Here is an 8,753-nt window from a genome sequence, read left to right on the forward strand (position 1 = left end):
TCCACAAGGTACACATATCAAAAAGCAAGAAGCAACAAGTGTTGGTGGGGATATGGAGTCAAAAGAACACTTTTCCACTGCTGGTGTTGGTAGTCTGGTGTCGCTCCCATGGAAAACAGTATGGCATTTTCTCAAAAGACTAAAAGTGGATCTGCCCGTGACCCAGCAATCCTACTCCTAGGTTTCTACCGCCGAAATACAAAAACACTAATTTGAAAGGAAACTTGCTCTTCCAAGTTTATTGCTGCACTATTTACAATAGCCAAGATGTGGGGACAACTTAAGTGCCCGATCAGATAAATGGATCAAGAAGATGTGAAGTGTATGCACAATGGAATACTACTCAGAAATGAATAAAGATAAACTCATGCCATTTACAGCAACACGGATGGAACTAAAAGGCATTATGCGGAGTGAAATAAGTCACTAGGAAAAAGACAAAACCAGGTCCATCACTTGTACGTGGACTATAGAGAAAGCAAATAAAGTGTCATGTAACATCAAACTTTAAAACTAATCCTTGTCCCCTGGTCACAGAACTGAGGTCCCCAAGGGGAAGAATAGGGAGGGGTGAGAAAGACGCGGTAGAAAGCACAATGGCTATGGGGGCAGACTGCGGGTGCTTTTGCAGTGGGTGCACTTTGGTGACTGCGCATGGGGCACAGAGACCTTACAAAATACTAACACTGGTGGAAACCCCTCTTACTCAATTATATTTTAAAATGTTATTTTTTTATTGACTCCTTGAACAAAAATAACATATAGGTTAAGAGAGAAAGGATTTTGAGTGGGAATTGCTGAAGGGGCCTACACCCAGAAGTAACATGAATCCCAAATAAATAATTAAACAGTACACCTCAAGAAACTTGAGAAATAAAACAAAGAATAACTAAAATAAATAAAAGAAGGAAAATTATATAAATTGGAGCAGAATAAATTAAACACAAGTCAAAAAACCAAAACAAAGATCCATGAACTAAGAGTTACTTCTTCAATAAACAACAATGATAAAACATTAGCTAGGCTAACAATGGAAGCAAGAGAAAATTTATGATAGAATTAGAAAAAAATGGAAATTACTACAGCTGGCAGAGAAATACAAATGCCATGAGAGCACTATGACTGACTATGCTATCAAATTCAATAATCATTTTTTTACTTGTTTTTAAATATTTAATTATTGGGCCTCCCCAGTGGCGCAGCGGTTGAGCACTGGGTTGCGAAGCCGCCCGTGGCCTCTACGGCGCTGGTTCGATCCCCGGCTGCTCCCCGGCCACCGGAGGAGGGTCCCACATGGCGCGCAGACCTCTCCTGCCGCCCGCTGCTCCCCTCTGCAGTGTACTTCGGTCCTTCTGCCTGCTCTGCTCCCCGCTCTGGCTCTGGTGGATTCTCTCACCCTCCCGCGCTTCTGACTGTACCCAGTGCATGTATAAACAAAACAAACAAACAAACAAATAAATAAATAAATAAAACATGCCTCTATTAAAAAAAATAAATAAAGATTTATTTATTTATGCTTACAAGAATTGGGGTACAGGCTGGAGATGCGGGAGGGTGAAAGGATTCACCAGAGACAGAGTGGGAAGCAAAACAAGCAGACTGATGAAATATACCACTGAGGGGAGCAGTGGGCAAGACAGGACAGGCCTGCCATGCCATGTGGGTAGCTCCGAGTCCAGCAGGGATCGAACAGGCACTGCAGAGGCTGCAGACAGCTTCACAGCACTGCACTCAACTGCCTGCACCACCACAGAGGGTATAGATCTTTCGCCTCTTTTATTAGGCTCATTCCCAAGCATTTGATTTTTTGTTTCAATTATATAAGGGATGGTTTTCTTGATTTCTTCTTCTGCAGACTGATTGTGCATAGGAAGGCTACTGACTTTTGTGAGTTGATTTTGAATCCTGCTACTTTTCTGAACTGGTTGATTATTTTGAGAAGTTTTTCTGTGGAATTTTTAGGGTTCTCAGTGTATATTATCGTATTGTCTGCAAATAGTGATAGTTTTACTTCTTCTTTCCCCATCTGCATTCCTTGTATGTTTAGACATAGGCATTGACACTGTTTTGGACTTTGAGGCACATCTAAAATTAAGCCAAAGGTTAAAATACAGCAAAAAAAAAAAAAAAACCTCAACCTTTTTGACATTGCACGTGACATTTGTCATTTGAAGTACTTTGAAATATTGCTTCAAACAAAGTTTCCCTAGTCAAACTGTTTGAATCTATTTCCTGATGGAGAGTGAGAAAATGTTCCCATGTAAAAAGGCAAGGGGACAGTCAAAATGTACTGTTCTTTAGAATGTTCTTATTTTAGGGCTGGTTTGGGTCAGTCAACAGCATTCTTGACATAAGCAAAACTGTCAGGAGCTCAAGACACAGGAGGGAATTCCATTCTAGCATGAAATTCTGAAAACATGTTAGTATGATTTAGGTGCAGATGACACTGTGAAGGGAGGAGAGGATGTGGTTCAGGAAGAAATGTGCAGCACCTGCCTGCAAGGCGGTCAGAAGTGACATGTGGGTTGGAGGAAAGCAAGGTCAGAGAGTTGGTAGGTGCAGGCTGGGGATTCTGCAAGAACAAGAGCAAATGCCCCAGGTGGCAACAGGATGTGGCAGAAAGAAGGACACCCAAATATCCCAAAATAGATGACAGGATCAAGAAGATGTGGTGCATACACAATGGAATATGACTCAGCAATCAAAAAAATATGAATGCATGCTATTTGCAGCAACATGGATGAAGCTGGAAGGGGTCATGCTTAGGCAAATTAAGCCAGAAAGAAAAAGAAAAATACCAGATGGTCCCACTCATAGCAGGAATTTAGAAAACCTAAATAAGGGACCAGGGAAATACTAATCATAATAAAGTAAAAATCTCAATCAACAGCAACTACAAGCCAGAGACACACTACCCTGCGGGGGAGGAGGGAGTAGGATCAAACAAGGGGGGTGGGAATTATACGGAAACTATAACCAAGGTGAAAATGCACACATTGGCAAAAATGAAAAATTATGTAAAAATACATAAAATCAAAAACAAAAAAGAAGGGCAGCTCACCCAGCAGGGCTGGACAGGGAGGGAAGGTGGGCGGGGGCAGGGCTGAGGCCAGCGGGGCAGGGAAGCCTGTGCAAAGGGGTTTTGGGGAAGTGTCACGCCCAGTAGGGCCACGGGAAGGCGTGAGGCCAGCGAGCGATGATCTGACTGATGCTCTCGCTCTTCCCTGGGTGTAGGGGAGGTTGAAGGAAGGGGAGGAACCAGTGCGGGGCCGCAGCCCTGGCCCGTGAAGCACAGCATCCCAGGCTGGTGGGGGCATCGTGGGTTCTCAGAGGCGAGAGGGATGCGGAGCCTCCGTGGGGTTGGCAGCCCCTGAGGCTGAGGCGGGCGTGGACACAGGCGGCCACAGAGCTCAGACTCCCCCGAGGTGGCTGTGGAGGTTGGGGAGAAAGACGGGAACGGCCCGCAAGTCCGCCCTCGACACGGGAGAGGCCGCGACCTCTCTCTTGCGGCAGCCGGGAGCAGCCGCGGTCTAAGGAGGAGCAGCACGGTCTCTCCTGGCCGCTGCTGGGTCAGGTCCCCGGGGGGCGGAACCAAGAGAACCTGCCCTGGGCATCCTGTCCCCCGAGAGGATGACACCCTCCGCCCTCCAGGCCTGGGACACGCGGTGCTGGGGCCACCGGGCCCGACCCCAGGCTCTGAGCCTCGGGGCTCTGGCCGCGCCCCAGGCTGCTCAGGGGAGATCTGGTCCTCAGCGGATGCTGTGCGCAAGTGATCAGGGTTGGCCTAGCGGGGGGAACCTGCAGCCTGAGCAGCGGCGGACCCCACAGCTCACGCGAACCCACCACTTCCAGGAGCCAGGCCGTTCCCCGCGGGGCGCAGGGCCACAGCGTCTGGACCTGGCCTTTGCCAACCTCTGCTCCCCGACCCCGAGTTCGAGCAAGAAGCAGATTTTTTTTAGTCTTTTTTTTTTTTAAAGATATATTTATACAATTACCGGGGCACAGGCCAGAGGTGTGAGGGTGAGAGGATTCACCAGAGACAGAGTGGGGAGCAGAACAGGCAGACTGATGAAATACACTGCTGAGGGGTGCAGCGGGCAGGACAGGAGAGGTCTGCTCGCCTCCCTGGCGGGCCGGGAATAGAACCGGCGCTGCAGAGGTGAGGACAGCTTCACAGCGCTGTGCTCAACCCGCTGCGCCAACAGGAGATACAGACGCAGATATTTCCAAGCCAGAAATCTCGGGGGGAGCTGACCAGCCCCAGCTGTCCCCAGCCCCGGCTGAGTCAGGTCAGGGGGTGTCCCCACAGCGCTGGGGGCGGGGCGGACACCCCTCCAGGGCCGCTTTACAGCCTCTGCCGCCCTGGGAGCCGCCCCGGCCTCCGGCCTGCGAGGTCGCCGAGGGGCACACGCAGCTCGAGGGCCAAACGGGGGGACCATGTTCCAGACAGTTTTCATTGTCGGGGTGAGAAGAGTGGACTCTGTCGCGTCTCATGCTCTCAACATGGTGTCGTTTATTGTGCCTGTGGATGTGTCGTGTCCTGTGAGACACATCAGGGTTTGAGGGGGACTGTGCGGAGAGACCCTAAAAGCTGAAACCTGGGACAGGTGCTCGCGACAGAGGACACGGCCTCGCCAGCGCCCCGCGGGCTTCTGGAACGGGGTGGAGTCCAGTCTCCAGGGAGTCTGTCCACACACCTCTTGGCGGTTGCTGTGCTGTGAAGGCTGAATGGCCCCCGGGGTGCCCTCTGCGGGGTGCGTGGCCTCTGCTCTGACGCAACAGAGAGCTCTGTGATGTCACCCGGGAGCCTACTTAAGCCCCCGCGCAGCCGGCGGCGGTGTAGGTAGAGCGAGGAGTGTTGGGATCTTGACGGTGGACACGGAGGGAGAGAGAGGCATGTTGGTGGATTGGATTGCTTTTGCTTTGGTTATTTCTTATTCAGTTATTTATTTTAGCTATTTTAGTTATTTTATTTTTAATTCTGTTTTTTTTTATTTTCCTTTTTTGTTTTATTATTTGCTTATTTTTTTCCTTTTATTATTTTATTTTTTTATTTGTTTTTATTTTTTAATTTTATTGCCCCCATTTTCCCTGGTGTTGTTATTTTTGCGTGTTTTTATTTCCCCTTTGTTGTTTGTCTGTTTTTTTTTTTTTATTTTACTTGTTAGTTTGTAATTGTTTGTTCGCTTGTGGTTTGTTCGTTTGTCTGTGTTCTTGTTATTTGGAGTTGTTAGTTTGTTATTTTTTTTATATTTTTAAGTATTTATCTTTGTTAATTTTTTGGTTGTGTGTTTTCATTTTTGAGTGTGTAGTTAGTATTAGTATCCTATTTAGGTTAGCATAGTTAGTATTTCTGGTAAAAGTAGTTAGCATCCTTACTGTTTCGGTAGAGGAGTCAGCGCGGGGAGCATTTAGTTAGTTTCGGGGATCCTTTTCACGTACTCCTAGCTCTAGGCTAGTAGTGAACTTGTTAATCGGGTAGCGGAGCTAGTGCCGAGGGCTCTAGACAGCCAGGGCCTGCGAGTGTAGGAGCGGGTCCGCCCTCACTGCCTCGATGTGCATGTCTGCCCAGGGAATGGCCCTGAGACAGTATGTGATGCTCGGCAAGCTGCGGGAGGGCACCCACGCCAAGATCAAGCAGGCGCGGCACCTGCCGATGGGCACGGAAGTGGCCATAAAGGTCATCCCCAAGTCCTGCACGCCTCAGAGGTTCCCGGTCTGCGAGGTGGCCTGCATGAAAGTCCTTTGGCACCCGAACATTCTCCAGCTCTTCCAGGTGGTGGACACTGAGGATGAGGTGCTACTGGTCCTGGAGCGCACTCAGGAGGGCGACCTGCAGGACTACTTTGCAGGTGCGGGCACCTGGGGGAGATGGAGGCGCGCCGCATCTTCCAGCAGATCCTCACTGCGCTCAGCCACTGCTAAGCCCAGGGCGTGGTGCACTGGGACCTGAAGCCAGAGAACCTGCTCCTGGACCAGCACCGAAACATAAAACTGGCAGACTTCGGTCTCAGTGCCCAGTTCTCTGGGACAGCGCTGCTCAAGACCCCCTGCAGCAGCCCGCAGTTTGTGGCACACGAGATCCTCCGTCACCAGGAGTACAGTGGCCCCACGGCATACATCAGGAGCCTGGGGGTGGTCCTCTATGACATGGACACGGAGCTGCCCTTCAAGGGCAACAGCCTCAGGGAGCTGCGGGCCAGGGTGCTGAGTGGTGTCTACAACGAGCCGCACTACCTCTCCCAGCAGTGCCGTGACCTGCTAAGGAAGATGATGATGCTCGACACCCAGAGCCGCAGCACCCTGGACAGCATCATCCAGCACCCCTGGGTGGGGCTGCCCAATGGACTCCCACTCTGCTGCAAGCCGTCCCAGGCTAGCACAAGGCTGCCATGGAAGCCCTGGTCTGCCTGGGGTTCCGGAAATAGGTCATCGACAGGGCGCTTTTGGAGGGCAGGTATGACCCTGTGATGGGGTCCTACCTCATGCTGCTTTCCAGGCAGTGGGTGGGCGAGGAGGGGCCGGACCCCACTCTCTTCCCCAAGCTCCTCAGTCCCAATGGGGCCCACTGCACCCCGATACCAGAGGACCACCAGCAGCCTCAGTTCTCAGGACGGGAAATCTTGCGGGTGGGACTGTCCCCGAAGCAGGACACCCAGAAGCCCAACACCACCTCCGGGCTAGGCATCCCGCAGAAGGATGCCAGCCTGCAGAGTTCTGTCTCCGGCTCAGGGCCCCTGCTGCCGGACGCCTGGAAGCCCAGCATGGCCTCCAGGTCAGGGCCTGTGCTGCGGGAGGCCTGGGGGCTCAACACCACATCACTGCCAGGCCCCCTACAGGAGGAAGCCCTGCAGCCCAGCACCACCTTGCTAGGCCCCCAGCTGGAGGGGGGGCAGGAAAGCATTAGGAAGACCTCCAGCCCAGCCCCCCCAGCTCTCCAGCACCACCCGAATAACCCCAAGGAGGAGCCCCTGTTCAGCCCACCCCCTGCAGAGACACTGGGCTATTAACACCATTCCCAATCCACCCTTCAGTCCAGCGGAGGCTACAAGGCCAGAGCTCATTGAATCATTAATAGGATTTTAAAATGTTGCATTTTCTGTCCACCCTTCGGAAGAAAACACAAGAGCAGAGTTCACCCTGCTGGGGATTAGATGGTCACCAGCACCTCCCTAGAATTCACTTCCCCACTCCAGGGCAGCCACTCAGTGGCCATAGTGAAAGGAGCACGCCAGCAGAGGCCGAGCCCTGGAGAGGGCTGGGCCAAGCCAGAGGGGCCAGAAGCAGCATGAGAACATAGGTGTGGAGCACAGATGTCCGAAGCACAGCAGTCCCAGGAGCAGAGCAGGTGAAGGGCAGGGAGGGCAATGGGTCTGGTGAAGCACCTGAGGGGAACAGAGCAGAGGAAGGGGGAGAGGAGGGCTTAGGGCAGCTGAGCAGGTGCAGGGCCCAGGATGGGAGTGGAGCTGTGTGGGCTGAGCCCCAGAGGCCCCGGGCCATAGGCTGGGACCCCAGGGCCTTGCTTCCCCATCTTAGGCTCTATCCCGTGTGGGCCCTGCTGGTGGCCCCTGGGCACCCGGATGGCGCAGACGATGCAGGAGCTCTTCGGTCTGACTGGCGCTGTCAGGGACTGACATACACGGTAGGAAGTCCCCCTCTACTGAGCCCCTTTTCACAACGGAGATTCCAACTTTGAGAATTGCTTACCCGCCAGTGAGTGGTGCCTCGATAGGGCCTCCTGGTTTCCATCTGTACTTTGTCGCATATGAGTCCATGCAGCACTTCCCGGGGGGTGTCACTAAGGAAAGAGCCTCCTCCGTGCTTGGGCTTCACTGGCTCTGCTCTTCCCACGCAGGTCCCAGAGGGCACGAGGAGGCGGCCGCCGTGGACACACTGGTTCCCACTGCAGGGGCACCTCCAGGTGACCTGTTCTTCCTGCAAGCCCTGGGGTGTGGAGGCATCTGGACGCTCTTTCTACGCCTGGAGGAGACAGTCTGAAATGGATTATTTAGTTAAAATGTCTATCCCAGGACACATTAAATTGGTGTTTGAAACTGACCATGTTTGCTTCCCGTTTATGACTGCACTCACACTTCCAACACATTGGACATCAGAAACCTAAAAATCCTTTAACATTCTTGTAATAAGCAGTGAAAAGTTTAGAAAATTTAGAAAATTTTGGAAAGCATTTAGAAAATTTTAGAAAAGTGAGAGAGGTCAAGTGGTGATAAGACAGTGAGACAGGAGTGTGAAGCAGAGCTAGCTGTGAGTATGGAATTAGGTATTTGCACTATTTTCTTTAGGTGTATGTGCATGTCTTGCACTGTGTGCAAGTTTGTGCATATGAGTCTACATGAGTGTGGCTTGTGTGTGCATCTATAGGTATGAAGTATTTATGTACCTTCTACCATCAGAAAAACACACAGCTGTAGAGAATTGGTACGGTGTCTTCAAAAATAGGGCCTCCCGGAGGGCCCAGCGGGTTGAGCCCAGCGCTGAGGGAAGTGCTGAATCTCCAAAGTCCCCAATGTGGCCTGTGTCCCCAAGTCCACATCTGTAGGGGGTTTAATTCTGCTCCAGTATAACTGTAGATGCAGGTCAGTTAACGTTTTCCCAGTTTCTTGCCATTGGTCCCTGCTCCTGGTGTGTGCCCTGGTCACCCATTTCTCTTTCAGGGGCATCGATGTTGTCCTGCACATTGTTGTGAGTTTATGGCGGCGCTGAGCCCAGTGTCTTCACTCTGCCTCCGTATT

General features: G+C 51.5%; 1 long non-coding RNA gene across 1 annotated transcript; it reads right to left on the reverse strand.

Annotated features, from left to right (window-relative positions):
- Positions 1–7,326: 7,326 nt before the first annotated feature.
- On the reverse strand, positions 7,327–8,541 carry LOC129145719 (uncharacterized). Its single transcript, XR_008551686.1, has 3 exons — positions 8,425–8,541; positions 7,708–7,980; positions 7,327–7,385 (listed from the first exon to the last, which is right to left on the reverse strand). It is a non-coding gene; the product is annotated as an uncharacterized LOC129145719 (long non-coding RNA).
- Between the last annotated feature and the right edge of the window lie 212 nt (positions 8,542–8,753).

The sequence above is a fragment of the Talpa occidentalis genome, unplaced genomic scaffold (assembly GCF_014898055.3).
Source record: "Talpa occidentalis isolate TD23 unplaced genomic scaffold, MPIMG_talOcc4v2.1 talOcc4.14, whole genome shotgun sequence".
In the NCBI taxonomy this organism is placed as follows: Eukaryota; Metazoa; Chordata; class Mammalia; order Eulipotyphla; family Talpidae; genus Talpa; species Talpa occidentalis.